Genomic DNA, 18858 nt, shown 5'->3' with positions numbered 1-18858 from the left:
TCAGTCCTGATGAAGAAGCCTTTGCTACGAAACATGTTGACTTTATAGGAGTATCCGCACATTGTATGCAGGACATCACCGCATCACCCTTTTAACAGGTCCAGCCTCAACGACTTATTAAAGTTTCTTAAGTCCATGAGGTCAGTTTTAAATCACCTTCTATATTCACTACATAAATTTCCTCTCACTACCCTTACACCACACATAGTACTGTAAGAAAAATGAACCCGCGTAGTCGCAGGTCGTAGCACGCCCCGTCCCGCAGCGGGACGGGATGACCCCTATGATAAAGCATGACACCAAGGGCCCTTTTGGTGTGTGAGGGGTATTTAAGCAAACACTGTGTGCATCCACTCCAGGATGAGAGACACACTTCCCTAACACAGTAAGAACTTAATTTAAAAAAAAAACACAAAACCTTTACAGTGGATCTCTTTGATTGATTACAGAGTATTAGAGGAGGATGTATCCACCTCAAGTGTCCGTATAAGACACTACCTCTTCACTCCCTAATTTTGTTATTTGAAGCTAACAGGAAAAAAAACAAATCCCCAGATCCCCCCCCCAAAAACAAGCCATCCAAGAGGGTAGTACTATTGAAGGGGAAACACATGTGACTACCTTGCAATATAAGAAGCCAATCACTATTATAATATTCCCCAAATAAAAAGTAGGTGGTGGCTGGTGTCTATACATACCAAAATCTAACACCATCCTCCTTGCAGTGGGCTGTTGTGTAGCTTTTGAATTTATAGTACCAAACCTGAATTTTCTGAAGCATCAAGTACGCCAGAGGAATTAAGGCATGGTCAGTTGCACAAGGCGTCCTATTCTATTGAGAAAATAAAGGTACAGTTATTGGCAATAACAGGATCCACATGCCCACCAAAGGAAATGCTCAATAGAAAGCTGCCAAAAACATGGCAAGCCAAAAACTGAGCCGCCAAATATTTAGCTGCCAACTACTGGGCTGACAAACACTGAGCTGCAAAATACGGAGTCTCCAAAAAGAGATGCCAAAAACAGAGCCACCAAATGCAAGATGGTTGAAGGCTATAAGTTAGGGGAGAACCATGCCAATGATGCCAGGTCTAACAGGCCAAGAATCAAACCCCTACCCGCAAAAAAATAAAGTTATCACAGTTGGTAGTAGTAATGAAGGGGCAACACATCGGACTACCTCGGAAAATAAGAATTTAAGAATGATCATATTATACCAAAATATTCAATTCAATAGCATCTTTATTCGATTCAAAGAATCATAAAAGCATAAATACAAAACAGAAACATAAAACAAACAATCTATTTACATGTGCAAAAAGAATTTTCTTAGTCTATCCAAAAATAATTTTTTTTGCAATTCAGTAGATAATACCTTGTTCTTTCATTAGCAGCAACATAATTATTTCCCAAGAATCAAAGTGCTTAGTGCGTGGATACTTTATCATTCATTAGGCTTTTAACATATGGGTTACTCCATAGTATTTCTAGGCCAGGTTTTAACAAGAGCCGAAGGGTGGTTATTTCCATAAAGTGCAAAGTAAGGAAATTATACCTTCTACATAACATAGTAAAATCATAACTCATCCCGATTATACCAAAATAAAGAGTAGGTGGTGGGAGGTGTCTGTGCCTCCCAAAAGCAAACACCAGTCTCCTTGCAGTGGCTTGTTGTACAACTTTGGAATTTACAGTTCCAATTCTGACACTTCAAGTATGCCGGAGGTTTTAAGGTATGGGCCGTTGTTCAAGGTGTCCTGCTTCTAAGCTACAAACAGTAAGAGTGATCTTTTATCAGTTAATTACCTCTCTTTTCAGGCTAGCTTGACCTCTCACGGTCGCTCTATCCACTGTCATCTTATTTTTTCAGAAGCCTGGGAAGACGTTGCAGGTATTTTTGAATTACATTTTCCAAAACTTTAACATACAGTTCAATGTGTGGGCTTGACTTTGCAGATATTTTGCAATAAAATTCAGATTTTGAATGGGGGCAAATTTCCATAAGATGTACACATGAATCATACCAATGTCATTACCCAGGATTCCCTAAAGGTGTGAGTCTTAAAGTGGTTTAAAGATGCCCAACACCTGGTCAGACGGGATCATAATTCTCTTAGGATATTTGACTAACCAAAATTCATTAAATAAATATTGTTATTTCATTTATTTCAACACATAATAAACCATTATGCACAAGACCATAAGAGCTGGCAGGCTTAACTGAAATAGGACAGCAGTTTTCTGTTAATAAAATAGATGTACATTTAGTGGCAATAGCAGCATCAAAAGAAATGCAGAATAAAAAGCTGACAAAAACAGGGCAAGCCAATAATACAGCCGCCAAAAACACAGACACGAAAAACTGGCCAAGACAATAACACAGCCGCCAAAAACACTGCCACGAAAAACAGCGCAAGCAAAAAACAGCAGCCAAAAACACAGCCACGAAAAACAGGGCAAGCTAATAACACAGCTGCCAAAAACCCAGACAGGAAAAACAGGGCAAGCCAATAACAGCTGCCAAAAACACAGCCAGGAAAAACAGGGCAAGCCAATAACACAGCAGCCAAAAACACAGCCACAGAAATCAGGGCAAGCCAAACACAGCCACAAAAAACAGGGCAAGCCGAAAATCAGGGCAAGCCGAAAAACAGGGCATGTCATGAAACAGGGCAAGCCAAAAGCACAGCCACAAAAAACACAGCCACAGAAAACAGGGCAAGCCAAAAACCCAGCCACAAAAAACAAGGCAAGCTGAAAAAACAAGGCAAGCTGAAAAAACAAGGCAAGCTGAAAAAACAAGGCAAGCTGAAAAAACAAGGCAAGCCGAAAAAAGAAGGCAAGCCGAAAAAAGAAGGCAAGCCAAAAACACAGGGCAAGCCACAAAAAACAAAGCAAGCCACAAAAAACAAAGCAAGCCAATAAAAGCAGCCAAAAACACAGCTACAGAAAACAGGGCAAGCCAAAAACACAGCCACAAAAAACAGGGCAAGCCAAAAACACAGCCACAGTAAACAGGGCAAGCCGAGTAAACAGGGCAAGCCGAGTAAACAGGGCAAGCCGAATAAACAGGGCAAGCCGAATAAACAGGGCAAGCCGAATAAACAGGGCAAGCCGAATAAACAGGGCATAGCGGTACAAAAGGGGGTGGTGATGGACAGGGCATGGCATGAGAACCAATCAAACACTCACACCCAGTCAACAGATCTGGGTTTGATCCACCACCGTTCTTTAGCCCACTCTTGCTACCCCAGTTCAGACATAGCCATATGCAAATCAGTCTGACCCTGTGCCTCATGGGAACAGTCCAGCCCGAACTGCAAAGCCATGCCTTCCCTCCACAATAAAAAGCTGACAAAAACAGGGCAAGCCAATAATACAGCCGCCAAAAACACAGACACGAAAAACTGGCCAAGACAATAACACAGCCGCCAAAAACACTGCCACGAAAAACAGCGCAAGCAAAAAACAGCAGCCAAAAACACAGCCACGAAAAACAGGGCAAGCTAATAACACAGCTGCCAAAAACACAGACAGGAAAAACAGGGCAAGCCAATAACAGCTGCCAAAAACACAGCCAGGAAAAACAGGGCAAGCCAATAACACAGCAGCAAAAAACACAGCCACAGAAAACACAGCAGCCAAAAACACAGCCACAGAAAACAGGGCAATCCAAACACAGCCACAAAAAACAGGGCAAGCCAATAAGCAGGGCAAGCCGAAAAACAGGGCATGTCATGAAACAGGGCAAGCCAAAAGCACAGCCACAAAAAACACAGCCACAGAAAACAGGGCAAGCCAAAAACCCAGCCACAAAAAACAAGGCAAGCTGAAAAAACAAGGCAAGCCAAAAACACAGGGCAAGCCAAAAACACAGGGCAAGCCAAAAACACAGGGCAAGCCAAAAACACAGGGCAAGCCAAAAACACAGGGCAAGCCAAAAACACAGGGCAAGCCGAAAACACAGGGCAAGCCGAAAACACAGGGCAAGCCGAAAACACAGGGCAAGCCGAAAACACAGGGCAAGCCGAAAACACAGGGCAAGCCGAAAACACAGGGCAAGCCGAAAACACAGGGCAAGCCGAAAACACAGCCACAAAAAACACAGCCACAGAAAACAGGGCAAGCCAAAAACCCAGCCACAAAAAACAAGGCAAGCCGAAAAAACAAGGCAAGCCAAAAACACAGGGCAAGCCAAAAACACAGGGCAAGCCACAAAAAACAAAGCAAGCCAATAAAAGCAGCCAAAAACACAGCTACAGAAAACAGGGCAAGCCAAAAACACAGCCACAAAAAACAGGGCAAGCCAAAAACACAGCCACAGTAAACAGGACAAGCAGAGTAAACAGGGCAAGCCGAGTAAACAGGGCAAGCCGAATAAACAGGGCAAGCCGAATAAACAGGGCAAGCCGAATAAACAGGGCATGCCGAATAAACAGGGCATGTCGTGAAACAAGGCATGCCAAAAGCACAGCTACCAAAAACACAGCCACAAAAAACACAGCCACGAAAAACAGGTTATGACAATAACACAGCCGCCAAAAAAAACATACATGAAAAAACAGGGCAAGCCAATAACAGCTGCCAAAAACATACACACGAAAAACAGGGCATGTTGAAAACACAGCCACGAAAAACAGGGCAAGCCGAAAAACAGGGCAAGCCGAAAAACAGGGCAAGCCGAAAAACAGGGCACGTGAAAAACAGCAGCCAAAAACACAGCAACCAAAAACAGGTCAAGCCAAAACACAGCCACCAAAAATACAGCCAAGATAAACAGGGCAAGCCAATAACAGCTGCCAAAACACAGCCACGAAAAACAGGTTATGACAATAACACAGCCACCAAAAAAAACATACATGAAAAACAGGACAAGCCAATAACAGCTGCCAAAAACACAGACAGGAAAAATAGGGCAAGCCGAAAAACAGGGCAAGCCGAAAAACAGGGCAAGCCGAAAAACAGGGCAAGCCGAAAAACAGGGCAAGCCGAAAAACAGAGCACGTGAAAAACAGGGCACGTGAAAAACAGGGCACGTGAAAAACAGGGCACGTGAAAAACAGGGCACGTGAAAAACAGGGCACGTGAAAAACACAGCCACCAAAAACAAGACAAGCCAAAACACAGACACCAAAAATACAGCCAAGATAAACAGGGCAAGCCAAAAACACAGCCGCCAAAAACACAGACTTGAAAAACAGCGCAAAAAAAAAACACAGCCGCCAAAACACAGCCACGAGTAACAGGGCAAGCCAAAAACACAGCCACAAAAAACAGGGCAAGCCAAAGACACAGCCGCCAAAAACAGCAGCCAAAAAAACAGCCAAGAACACGGCAAGCCTAAAACACAGCCACAAAAAACAGGGCAAGCCGAAAAACAGGGCAAGCCAAAAACACAGCCGCCCAAAACACAGCCACGAAAAACAGGGCAAGCCAAAAACACAGCTGCGAAAAACCGGGCAAGCCAAAAATACAGCCACAAAAAACAGGGCAAGCCAAAAATACAGCCACAAAAAACACAGCCAAGAAGAAAAGGGCAAGCCAATAACACAGCCGCTAAAAAACAGCCACAAAACAGGGCAAGCCAAAAATAAATCCGGGCAAGCCAAAAATAAATCCGGGCAAGCCAAAAACAGCCACCAAAAACACAGCCACCAAAAACACAGCCACCAAAAACAGGGCTAGCCAAAAAACACAGCTGCCACGAAAAACAGGGTCATCCAAAAACACAGCCACAAAAAAAATGGCAAACAGAAAAACAGGGCAAGCCAAAAACATGGCAAGCCAAAAACACAGCCATGAAAAACAGGTCAAGCCAAAAACATAGCTGCCAAAAACATAGCCACCAAAAACAGGTCAAGCCAAAAAGAAAACTGCCAAAAAGGGAGCCGCCAAAAACAGGACTTGAACAAAAGTTAATGGAGAACCATTATAAAGGTGCTAGGTCTAGCAGCCCAAGAACCAACTCCTAACCCTACCACATAAAACAAACCATCACAGCTGGTAGTAGTAATGAAGAGGCCACACATCTGACTGCCTTGTGATTTAAGAAGTCAAGAACTATAAATATTATAACCAAATAAAGAGTAGGTTGTGGCACATGTCTATGCCTCCCAAAAGGCCAACACCAGGCTCTTTGCTGTGGCTTATGTGGATTTTGAATTTGCAGTTTGAATTCTGACATTGCTGAAGTTTCAAGTGCGCCAGAGGTATTAAGGCATGGGCAGTTGCTCAAGGAGTCAGATTGGCATGCCACGAGGGGTCTGAGGCAAAGGCCAGTTGGTGTTTTTTTTTTTAGCTGCAAATAAAAATCACATTTGACTGTGGCCACTGGAGCTTCATCCTAAAGACTGCCGTAACCTTCAAGCAAAGATCGGAGCTCGTTATAACCAAGTATAGAGAACGGCTGGCTCATTGTCTTGTGCAGTAGGACAAAGGACCAAACTGAGCAGGCACAGCATGTGGTCCATCTCCTCCAGTCCCCAGTCTCTCACAGTGACAATGAGACCACTAGAGGGGACAAGCTCTTTTTGAGTCACACAACCAGCACTTAGGTTAACTGGGGTAGAGCGAAAGGGGGCTGTGCAGGGAGAAAGATTAAGATTTCAGGGTACCTGTAGCTCTCACTGTTGCTTTACCCACTTCATCTTATACATTTTGGGGAACTCTGGGGAAAACATTACAGCGCTATTTGTGCACCATTTTCTGAGACTTTATTGTACAATTGTAACAGTGGGCTTGAATTTGAGGATAGAGTAATAAAATTCAGATTGTGAATGGGGGTAAAATTCCTTAGGATGACAAGAACAAATGTATCATTCCAAAGTCCTTACCCAGGATCCTTATGAACATAGGTCTTAAAGTGGCTCAGACAGCATTAGGATGTCCATCAAAAGAAACGCACCACAATAAAAAAATCTAAGTCTCCCGTAAAAAGGGACCACCGCCACCCCCCCCCCCCCCAAAAATCAAATAGGGGACGCCGCCCCCAAAAACAGAAAAAAGAAATCAGCCTCCACATAGAGAACTGTCCCAAACGTGAGCCGCTCCAAACGTGAGCCACCAAAAGTAGGATGGTAAAAGACCATAAAATAGTGGAGAACCCTGACAAAGATGCCAGGTCCCCCCCCCCCCACCAAATGAAACCACCATCACATCTGTTAGTAGTAATGAAGGGGCCACACATCTGAATACTTTGAAATGTAAGTAGTCAAGAACTATCATATTAATACACAAATAAAGAGTAGGTGGTGGCACATGTCTATGCCTCCCAAAAGTTAATACCAGCCTCTTGGTGTGGCTTATGTAGATTTTGAATATGCAGTTTCAATTCTGACATTGTCAAAGCTTCAAATGTGCCAAAGGTATTAAAACATGGACAGCTGCTCAAGGAGTCAGCGTCTGATTGGCAGAGCGGGCAATCAGGCATTGCCTGAAGGGGCTTGAAGCATAGGCCAGTTGGTGGGCCTTTTTTATCAGTCTACAGAAGAAAAAAAAAATCACATTTTACTGGCCTTTCTTGGCCACTGGAGCTTGATATTAAAGGCGCTGTAACCTTAGAGCCAGGATCAGAGCTCGTTATAACAAAGTATAAAGAATGGCTGGTTCATTGTCTTGTGCAGTAAGACAATGGGCCAAACTGAGCAGGCACAGCATAAAGTTGGTCTTCTCCCGTCCCCATTCTTTCACCCGAACAGTGAGGCTACTGTGAGAGGCTGAACTCTTTGAAAGTCACAACGAGCACTAATGTTCCCCGGAGTGGAGTGAAAGGGGGCTCTGCAGAAAGAAATATTAAGTGTGATGGCCATCTAAAAGGCTCTACTTTTGTTCCCAGCAGCAGCCCTCTATACCCTAATCTGGGAGGGAACTCTGGTTCACCACTGAGCGAAAATAAAAAAAAACTGCTACAAGCAACCACAATGAGCAAAAAGGAAAATGTTTGACAAGACACAATAATTATTATTTTATTATTTTAAACTTTACTGTGAAAAACGTTCATACGGGGCCACAAAGGGAAGGGAAAATCGACATGCCAGGACAGTAACAAAATGGATTGAGTGAAGAGAATGTGGAGAGAGGCAAAAGGAAAGGTGAGACAGCATAGTGGAGAAGAATGACAAAAATATGGGCAGAGGAAATCAAGGGAGGAAGTAATGAATGGTAGCAGAGAAAGGATAAGAGTGTTGGATACGCCGACAGATGGAGAGAGTGAGGGGGAAGAGATTAGGGACAAGTAATCCTGAAAGACTGTGGAGCGATGTGCTGAAATTGTTTGAGGCAGGAAAGAGGTGGAGGATGTGGCATAATGGCCCGAGCTGCTGAATTTAGATAGCTTTTGAATTTACAGATCCAATCCTGACATTGCTGAAGATTCAATTACGCCACAGGTATTAAGGCATTGGCAGTTGCTGAAGGTGTCCTATCTTCTAGGCTGCCCCAGGGAAAAGTGATCTTTCACAAGTTTCTGCGCCTCAGTTTTCATGGTACCTGTATCTCTCACTGTCAATCTACCCAGTGTCTCATCAGGCCCTGGTGAAGACATTACATGGATTATGAGGTTACATTTTCTCAAAGTTTAATGTACTATTCAATATGTGGGCTTGAATTTGCAGATGTTAAGTAATTAAAATTCAGATATTGAATGAGGGAAAAATTCCATAAAATGACAAGTACACATGATTCATTGAAAAGCTCTTACACAGGATCCTTACGAATATATATCTTAAAGTGGATTGAAGACAATCAACACCTTATTAGACAGGATCTCCATTCTATAAGACAGAGGTCTTCCAAATGTGGGGCTTGACCGCCCACAGGGCCCAAAGAATCTTGGGAAGTGGGGGGGGGGGGGGGGACGCATTCATTAGCCTCTTCAGCTGAAGTGTCATTCAGGGACTCACCTGTGCTGTCAATCCAAACCCTGGCTGACAGCTAAACATGCCAGTCTGCCAGTGTGCGTCTTGCCTGAAAGATTTGCAAACATACACAACTACTTAATCTGCAATTGTGAAGGGACATCAGCAAATTTAGAGGATGATTGGGAGCCAGGACTGGCTTAGATTGATCAAATCACTTGAAGCTTCTTTTCTGAGTGATAGTGCAGAGTGTTAAAAACTGAGCTATGAACTGCGTGCTTTTAATTATCATTGTATTTATGTATCACTCACTATCCCGGAGGTGTTGAAGGAACAGTTATGTAAAACAGAAAATAGCACTATGTAGGGTCTGGGTATTACTAAAAACTATTTTGGAAGCACCATTTTATTGTAAAACGTTTTGCTCATTTAGCATCACTCTTATACTGTGGGTACTGCAAGTATAAAATAATGATTTTCACATCCACATTGCTTTTGCCATATGTTTCCTGCATGGGCCATTGTAGTTTTCCCTAGGTTAGCTTACTTGTGCGTGCTGTAGGCCGCATTCTCCTTTGCACACGTTACTATAATAACCACGCTTGTTTCTGTGCCATTTTCTATGTTCATACAGAACCTGCATATTTATTTGTGTTCTGTTCTTTTCCAGTGATTTTGTCTGTACACCATAGACAAGGTGAATAAACAACGTCCCTTGTTATTTTCTCTGGTCAGGCACTAGCACCTAGAAATAACACGAGAATGAAGTTGTTTAAGACCACACAGTCTTGTCATATAAATGAACACAGAGGTCCAAAAAACACACATGGAACGAGAGCTCTGAGACCAGAGCACTGCATCAACCAAGATGTAGAACATTTATGTGTGTATGCTAAGGTACGGGTTCCACCACTGATCCCAGAAATCTGACATATAATCATTTAGCTTCAGTAGAAGGTGAGGAGGGATTAGGCTACTCTGTCTTCTAACATGAGAGCATGGTCAATAAACAGAATACCATGAAAAGCCTCAACTGTATTTTTAGTATGCATTTGTTTTCTAATCGCAGCAAGAATACTGCATTTTGCAGTACAATTTTTTAAATAAGTGTTCTAAACTTTCTTTGTGTCTCTTGTTTATCTGATTGTGGACAAGTGTGAGCGAGAGAACGAAAGGGAGTGTTCCATTACCTCGATCCCTACGAGGGTCGAGAGTGTTTTGTTCCAGGGTCTAAATTTACTTCTCTCTGGTAAGGTTAGGAGGGCAAGTGAGGCACCATAGCTAGTTGGACTCTGGCTCATAGATAGCTCAGTGATATGGGGACTCAGTCCCTATATGCCAAGGTTCTATGGTCCTAAGCATAGTTCTGCTCCTGAGCAGAATCCCTGCAATATGGTGCTGCCAATGTTTGGTTAGTTACTTACTTGCGGTAACCCGGAGTAGTGCTTGTCCACAATACCCATGCACCTTCTCCTGGATATGTCCATGGTTTTAGGGATTATTTATCCTCTGCAGTTATTAGGCAGCACCTAGTGCTATTGGTTTTTCAAGGTTGAATATATTAAGGTTTAATAAGCCCTCATTGTGCTCATTTTTAAATCTTTTGTTGGATAGCTATGGCTCAAGCCGTGGCTATTCCAGTTAATTGCTGTTGCGCAGTAAATCATCATTCAATGTACCACAAAGTTCCTAATGCAGGAGCAACTGTTATTTTTGTTATAGAGGTGGACACAGCTTTCCGCTTTGAAGTTTTCTTTTCTTGGGTCACTTTCCCAGCTGTTGACGCCAATAAAACATTCCATGAAAACAATCTTCCTCAAATTCCTGCAGCATATCCTCAATATGAACTTACAGAAATCCCACTTACGGTCTTGAGAACACCAGTCTTGGTTTTTTGGTGCCCTTCCCACGTTCTTGGAACAGTCAGCTTGGGCCCCCTTAAGTACTGATAGGGCCACATGGCCGACATTGGCAGGCTATATCCCTTATCCAGATTTAGGTTATAAAAATCTATTGCACACATGTGCTTTGTAGAATGTTCTTCTTAACTTATATGGACACATGACATAATTAACTGCACGTGCGTTGCTGGCTAGACAAGCTAGGGCTACCCTGCAAGGAGAACCTCAAGTACATGGAGCTTTTATCAGTCCTGTAATTGTTTATTCTGTTATGGGCAAACGACCTACGAATCATTTAGAAATACCCTTTTGAATATCCCAAAAATAGATCAGCTTGAAGCTTTGTTTCCCCCTTACGAGACCACAAGACAAACACAGAATTCTAAGTATGTGCTCATCCAGTGGCCTGGTTCCCCCTGAAGCGGACTGAAACACCGAGTGGACTATTTTTGCCACGGTTTACACTCTTTGTCTTGGCACTCCCTCAATGGCCGTACTACTTAACATCCTCAAACAAATACAGAATAAACATGGGGCAGGTCCTGCCCTAGATTTGGGGAAGAAACTCATGGGTAACTTCACCCGTTGTCTCTGAAATTATTCTTTCTAATGTTAAGGGTGAAGCAGTGTGTTTGTCTATCTGCAATTACTTGCCACGGTGGCCTAGCCAACCACGAAGGTGAATTGCCAGTTATTGCTAATATATACTCTTTTTTATGACATAATATTTTGGATGAATATGTTACAATGCATACTGTTACAATGCATGCTTTTACATCATTGACTTTACAGCGCACCTACAATTACAACACAACCCCATAGAGGTACAGTAAAAATGCCTTTACAACACATGCCATTACAACGCATGCTATTACAATGCATACAACAAAAACTATTAAATATGCGTTTTAATGACTGCTTCTCAAACCCGTAATCTTTGTATTGTCGAAATGAGTAATAAAAAAATGCTTTGCTGTGTATTGATATAAAAATGGTAAATTAATTTTAAAAAATTATATATATATATATATATATATATATATATATATATATATATATATATATATTTATGCTTTTTAATACCCCACTAAAATACAGGATAAAATTTAAATCCTATTTACACAACACAAACATCAAAATTGCAAAACAATATCAGAAGTGAAGTACTCCTAAAAAGCAGAAAAGTTTCCTATGTTAAAATACTCTACTGTCGTTTGGAAACAAAGGTTAATTCCAAATGCAACTCTGGTGTCCTGCCTCTATTTTAACTCTACCAGTAGGAGAAAGGTCTGCACAAAATGACTGTTCTAAAAAGGAACAATGAGAACCCTGTTTTTCACAACACATAATAATAATCATACAATCCGACAGAATCTGAATCACGAGAAAAAATGTATATTCTAAAACCGGTTTTCTTTAAAATTTAAAAAAAAAACGTAAAAAAAAAGTATACATTCAGCCAACCATGCTTTTGGAGCTCAGTGGTACACTGACTTCAGTAGGGACCACATGCTGCTGAAGTGTGAGAAGAAAAACATTTTCCTAGACAGACACTGCCACTAAATAACTCCAGTAAGAGAAACATGAACATAAAACACACTTACGAGGAACAAGAATCATTTCCAAACCTAACAATTTTAAACGTCATACAAATTCACAGATTTTGAACATAAACCAACAGCCTTATAATTGAACTTCATCACCTGGAGGCAAGCCACTACATTTTAATTAAATATTTTGAACAAAAAAAAAATATATATATAAGAGCTCAAGCCTTTTCCCGTCTGCAAACTTGCAATTTACCCATCAAAAAGGACCAAACTAAATCATCTGGACTCAAATCCATCAGCACCAGCACTTGTAAAAAACGATAAAGACCTTGAGAGGTAAAATGTTTGCAAAACCTACTTTTTCAACCCAAACAAACCAAAAAATGTCTTTTAAGCACCAACAAAAAAACACAAACCACCATTAGTAAAAAAAAAGAAAAACATTTTTAAAAAAGGCTGTAGTGTAGTTAAGCATTTTAAATATCGCTATTTATGTAAACTTTTCTTTACAGGCCCAACCACCCCCTGAAGGGAGTAATCCAACTCTACAATATCTACTAGAGAAACGTACAAATGTAAAAACACAGACATTAAGAATTTTAAAAAACATCACAGCAAATCACAGTGCAGAATCATAGTTAGCAAAGTCAGAACTAGCAAAGTCAGAACTAGCAAAGTCAGAACTAGCAAAGTCAGAACTAGCAAAGTCAGAGTCCAGAAACAGAATAAAGAACATTTTCTTAGAAAAGTCAATAGGCAGCCATATTTTCATTACAGTTTAACTAATAAATATTTCTATTTGTGAACTCAAACTAAATTACTTTTCCTAACCTGTTTTTCAGACAAATACAATATTGCAACAGAAAGAGTGGAAACCTACATCAAATCCAGGAGGCAATCGACTGCTAAAGTATGGTGACTTTCTTTCTTGTAAGGAGAGACTGAACCAAGGAATCATTGGAGTTGTGTCCACTCTGAAATGGAGATTGAGGTTAGAGAGAACACCCAGCAAATCAAAACTTTGGTATCCAACTCCAATGAACCCTGTGGCTCAGTTTTAAGGGAGGTATTCCAGCACATTCCTAGGTTTATTGCAAGTTCTAGGCCCACAATTCCTAATCTCAGCAGAATTTTCCAAAGAAACAAACAGGCAAATCACCCACAATGATTAATACCCCAGATATACTCAGACTTTAACTTTCCCATTAAACTTACTGTAACATTTACTAATGAAGCTTTTCTTTTATACGACAACAAAAACCCTCAGAAAAAGATACTAATCATTAGCACGCCCCATAGACATGTAATTTTGGAGAACAGTGATGATGGATGGGACCTTTAAATCCATATCCCATCCATTCAACCAAATAACCACTTTTCATGCCAATACCAATAACACTACAGTTCCTTTAGTATACAGTTTACTCCCTGATAAGCAAACCTCAACATACACTGAATTTCTAACAGTGGTAAAATCTAAAACACTCAATAGAAAAGTGATAATTGATTTTGATTTACCCATGATTAACACTAATACTAAATTATATCCAGAACAACAAATTGAAGGGTGATTTTTTCACATGCCTATTTGAGAAAATCCAAAATACATCCTGAGGTGTGGATTACATTTCAGACAGTAACCTGCAGTATGAATTGAAGACACTGACAAAATTATGCTTTGTACCTCTTGACAGTGTGGATGAATTCTACACATCAATTACTGAATCTGATTATTTTACAACAAACAATGACAAATTGGCTCCCTTACTAAATTACTTTGTGGACACATGGATTTACCATCTAAACAGATTGGGTGGCAGGAGGAAGGCAAGGTTCCCTTTTGAATGGAGGAACTGTAACCTGACCTGCTTAGAGGGAGATGCAAAGACTAATATTGTAATAGCGGGATGACAACTCCTTCAACAAATCAATTGCAAAACTCACCCAAACTTTAATCATTTCTTAAACATTTTGGAGAGGAGCAAAGTTTCCAAGATATGAGAATAGCATAATCATTGACCGGTTGTCTGAACCCACATTTTTTAAAAGAGATATCCAAGAAACTATTGGGTCAAATTCAAAATTTTTTGTTGATGGTGGCTTCAGACTATCTAGACAAAATTACACTTGTACTACATTTCTAACAAAGACTAACACCTACTCTATCTTACTTGCCTGTTTTGCCTTCGTTTCAAGAAATTAGTTTGGCGTTTTATTAAAAAAAATAAAGGAATGTAAGACTTCTTACCTGAAGTTGTCTTTTCTTCCACTCTTGGTAATTAATAAACAACCACACTTCATCAAGAGTCTTAAGCATTCCAATAATTCAAAGTAACAAATCCAGATTCCATGAAGGTATCCAAATCTCAATGTAAACTAACAAAAACACCACATATCGTCATAGCCATATTTTCAACAAAACAACTGTTAGAAAAGTTAATGTAGTCTAAAAAACACAAAGCCCCAACAGAAAAAGCACAAATTCGTTTATCCAATGCACTGTCCAGACAATAGTATTCGATCCATATCCTTCAAAGCAATGTCTCAGAATCCAAAAATCCAATGCTGCACAGTCAAAATGTTTGTTTGCACAAAACGTAAAAGAAAAATATTTAAAATGTCACCAAAATCCAATAGTCGATACAGGGCATCCATTTTGTTCTTACTCCGACAAGTTTTTAGTGCCATAAATACCACATAATAAGCTTTAAAACATATGGTACGATAAAATTTTTTTTAAAAAAGTGTTTTTTTCTCGTTTTGGTTTTTAAGAAATCCTATTATTCCTCAAAATGAGTTTTTTTAAACCAAAACATGAAAGAACCAATCAATTCGACGTGGGCCTACAACTGCAGGCAATTAAATATTTGTTAAAACATTTAAAACATACATCTTACTAGTAAAATGCATCCAACTACCTCCCTCCTCTCCGCTTACTATACAGTATGTCACCCATAAAATGTTTAATTTAATTTGACGTACCTGACCACAGCTCTTCCTTGCTTCTGATCTTGATCGCAATGCTCCACCGACTGCAGAAACAGATGAACAGCATATGTGAAACCTGAAAGTAAAAAGGGAAAAAGGATAATTTCTCCTTTTGAACTCAATGGAAAAGTGTGGAAAAAGACCTTTACAATATGTTAATACATTTGTTAAAGGTTTTTAGAATTTTTCCAATCATTTTATTGCACTGTTAAATATTTTTAAAATAGTTATTTGTAGGTTTGATCTTTTTTAAAATGATTTAAATATTTTTCCCACATCTAAAAAGGTGTTTATTTACTGTTTATTTAAATATTGAATCGGTATTACATCTCTCCAAGCTAAACAACTTTTTTAATGTAGAATTTATTAAATTATTTAAAATTGATACTCCCTTAATAAAATTGATACCAGAGTATTAATACTCTTCCCAACCCAAACCCCCTATTTCAGATACATCCCATGCCAGAGGGTGGGTGATACACACCCAAGAATATTTTGGGGAGTTTTTAAAAATAAAAGTTTGATTTTAAGAAATGTTTTAAAATAAATAAATGTAATTACCAGAGTATTAATATACTCCCCCACCTAAAGCCCATATTACCATCACATCCAGTGCCAGAGTGTGGGGGTTATACACCCAAGAGTAATTATTTCGAATAAAAATTATATATATATATATATATATATATATATATATATATATAACAAATCTAAATACATTATAACCAAGGTATTAAAATTATTACCTGAATATTAATTCACTATACCTCCCAATAACTCAATGTCCCACACATCCTATACCACAGTTTAGGTGTGTTCATATCCCAAGAGTTTCATTTTGATTTTTTTTAACTAAAAAACAAAACAAATTAACACCCTGGTATTAAAATTAAAACCAGAGTATTGCACACTCTCCCACTCAAAACCCTTACTTCCCTCACATCCATTTAATACATATTTGAAATAAATTTTTAATAACCTTATTCCAATGTATAAACTTACCTATTAAACTTAACATAAAATGTGTTGTAATGGCATGCATTTGAATGGCATCTACGTTGTGAAAAATGCATTGGAAAATCATTACGATGTAATGCCCGAGTTGTAATAGTAATTTCCGAGTTTGGGAACCAGACGTGCTGTAGCACCTCTTGGCAAGTCTACTTCTGATAAGGACACTAAGACAGCCCTTCATTTCTCTAATAAATCATTGGATAAAACTAAACAACAACAAAACAAGACGACATGGAGGTAGTTCATCCCCAGAGTCCTCAAAGAGATGTTACAATTTTCGTGATCGCACTAATATCAAGAATATCGATAGTTATCTGATTCCTGAAATCTATTCTACTTGTTCCTTTCAGGAATAAAATGACCAACATTAGGAAAGAGGAGGGCTTTCTGTTTTCAGACAAGGAGAGTACGTGCAACTGAAAGGAGAGAATGCTAGTCTGATATGAAGATATTGAGGATAGGCCCTTTCCATATAAAGGCCCTTCCCAGAAAAAGTTGCAGCATTGACAGCTAAATATGCCACAGACTGCGAGAGCCCTGCTCCTGAGCAGGCGATTACTATCCTCAACAGTGTGGCTGAGGTCACCATAGTATGCCAGAATCTCCACCAGTTTCTGGTAACAAAAGCAACTGGTGCCTTCGTTATTGTTGAAACCGCGGACACTCACGTAGCTCAAGCAGACAGACTATCACTTGGATATCCAAACTGAGGGTGTCATTCAACGCACCATTAAATAGAATTTTTGGGGACAACTTGACTACTTCTTATGATATTCTACTGGCATAGGTCGATTGGCCCCCACCTCTTGTTCTTGCTTGTCCCCAAGGTGAGAATGTTAATCTCTGTTCTATCTCACACCTCATCCCAGACATGTTCTAACTTGCATATGTATATGAATAGCCCCTTGCCTTGGCCCAGCTCTTTATCATAATCACATGGGTTGGGGAAAAGGATTCCCCTTACCATGCTATTCCTATATGTACTACACCTCAAATTCAGACACAGTATTCCATTAAAAGGGATGCTAAAGTTACTTGCGTTGAAGAAATCCTTTCCTAACTTGAGTACCAGGAAGTAACAGAACACTATCTCAAACAAAATCCTCTTTTTCCTGCTTTGAAACCTGATCGCTCCAACTTTATAGTCTTAGCTCATGGACATTTGAATTGTCATACTCGCACATTTGCAGCGCTAAAATAACCAAAGACGATGCAGATTAATGTTATCATCCTTAAGAAATGCAAAACCACATTAGACATTTCCAATGTTTTTTTTAATCACAATTTAACTCCTGAGAGCCATGACTGGTCAGCACTTAGCGCCCTCAGTTTTCAGAGATGCTACGCCAGTATTCCTATGGGCTATAAGAACAGCCTGGGAGTCTTTGAGGCATGCATTGTGTTTATTCTCCATTAGATCGACCCGAATGTGCTTTCCTAAGTTGGTGATATCTATCTTATAGATAATAAATTGAACCCCCAATTAGCAAGAGTGGATCACATAATTTTGTGATTTGCTGAACTTTGTTAAAAATGGTGGATGGTGGTCGTAAAACCATTCTGACCGCCGTGGTAGCCAAAATTAACCGTCCGCATGTACCACGGGAAAACCGGGGGTCAGATTAGGATGAACTGCCATAAAAATCCGACCCAGCGGGCGGATTCCAAGAAAGTCCGCCGGGAGCATGCGGAGTAGGTGAAAATCCATCCGTGGCGGTTGGATTTGATGCGGAAAGACCCAAAACCACCACAGGTGGATGTTAAATTAGGATACGATTGTGGTGACAGCGGAATGATCAGCTGTTTTCGACCGCCGCAATCGTAACTATTGATTAATGGGAGAGCTGGTGGAAGGGCTGTTGTATTCTGACCGCCGCGATCGCTCCAGAAGAGTAATAGCGGTCTAAAGCAAAAACACAACAAGGCTACCAAGTGTGACCATTAATCTGGCTCAGCCTCAAAAAATACCTAACACAGGCCACCAGGCCCCCTTGTCCCACAGGGCAGCAGGATGGAGCACTCCCCCCCCCCCCCCTCCTCCTCCCCTCCTCCCCCCCCCCACTACCCAAAAGCATGTGGCAGCCATTGCATTGCTCTCATCAAACAGGTAGGTAGCCATCTTAACAGGGAGGGGTGTTTGTGGGTGGGAAGCCTGCACTACAACTCCCACAGGCCCCCTTGTCCCAAAGCTCAGCAGTATGGAGCACTCCCCCCCCCCCCCCCCTCAGACAGAAGCATGTGGAAGCAATTCCCCTCAACTGTGTTACAGAACAGGTAGGTAGACATGCACCCTGCCATTCCTCTAAAAAAGCATGGAGACATATGACCTCACCAGCCCTCACATGACACCCAACTTGGCATAAATCCAATAGCCACTTCCAGTGTGCAGATAGCTAAGCGTATGTAACTGTCAGTGTTTTTGCAGCCATACAGTAACATTGCTAGTTTGGACAGTGGAAGTCTGAACAAACATTGCCTGTGCTAATGGATGTCATAGTCCATGAGGTTTTCACATGCTCATTTGTGACATTACCAATGTGATTTGTCCAG

General features: G+C 40.5%; 1 protein-coding gene across 1 annotated transcript in view; it reads right to left on the bottom strand.

Moving 5' to 3' along the window:
* Positions 1-18858, bottom strand: part of LOC146812627 (uncharacterized) — a 463433-nt gene that overhangs the window by 33168 nt on the left and 411407 nt on the right. The window contains exons 9-11 of the mRNA XM_085619712.1: positions 15289-15370; positions 14555-14682; positions 13187-13280 (exon numbers count right to left, since the gene is read on the bottom strand). The gene's annotated coding sequence lies outside the window, so the exon portion shown is untranslated. The remainder of the gene's footprint in view (positions 1-13186; positions 13281-14554; positions 14683-15288; positions 15371-18858) is intronic.

This window comes from Triturus cristatus, chromosome 7 (genome assembly GCF_964204655.1).
Source record: "Triturus cristatus chromosome 7, aTriCri1.1, whole genome shotgun sequence".
Taxonomy (NCBI): Eukaryota; Metazoa; Chordata; class Amphibia; order Caudata; family Salamandridae; genus Triturus; species Triturus cristatus.
The sequence above is the reverse complement of the archived record's forward strand: the minus strand, read 5'-3'. Positions and strand labels throughout refer to the sequence as shown.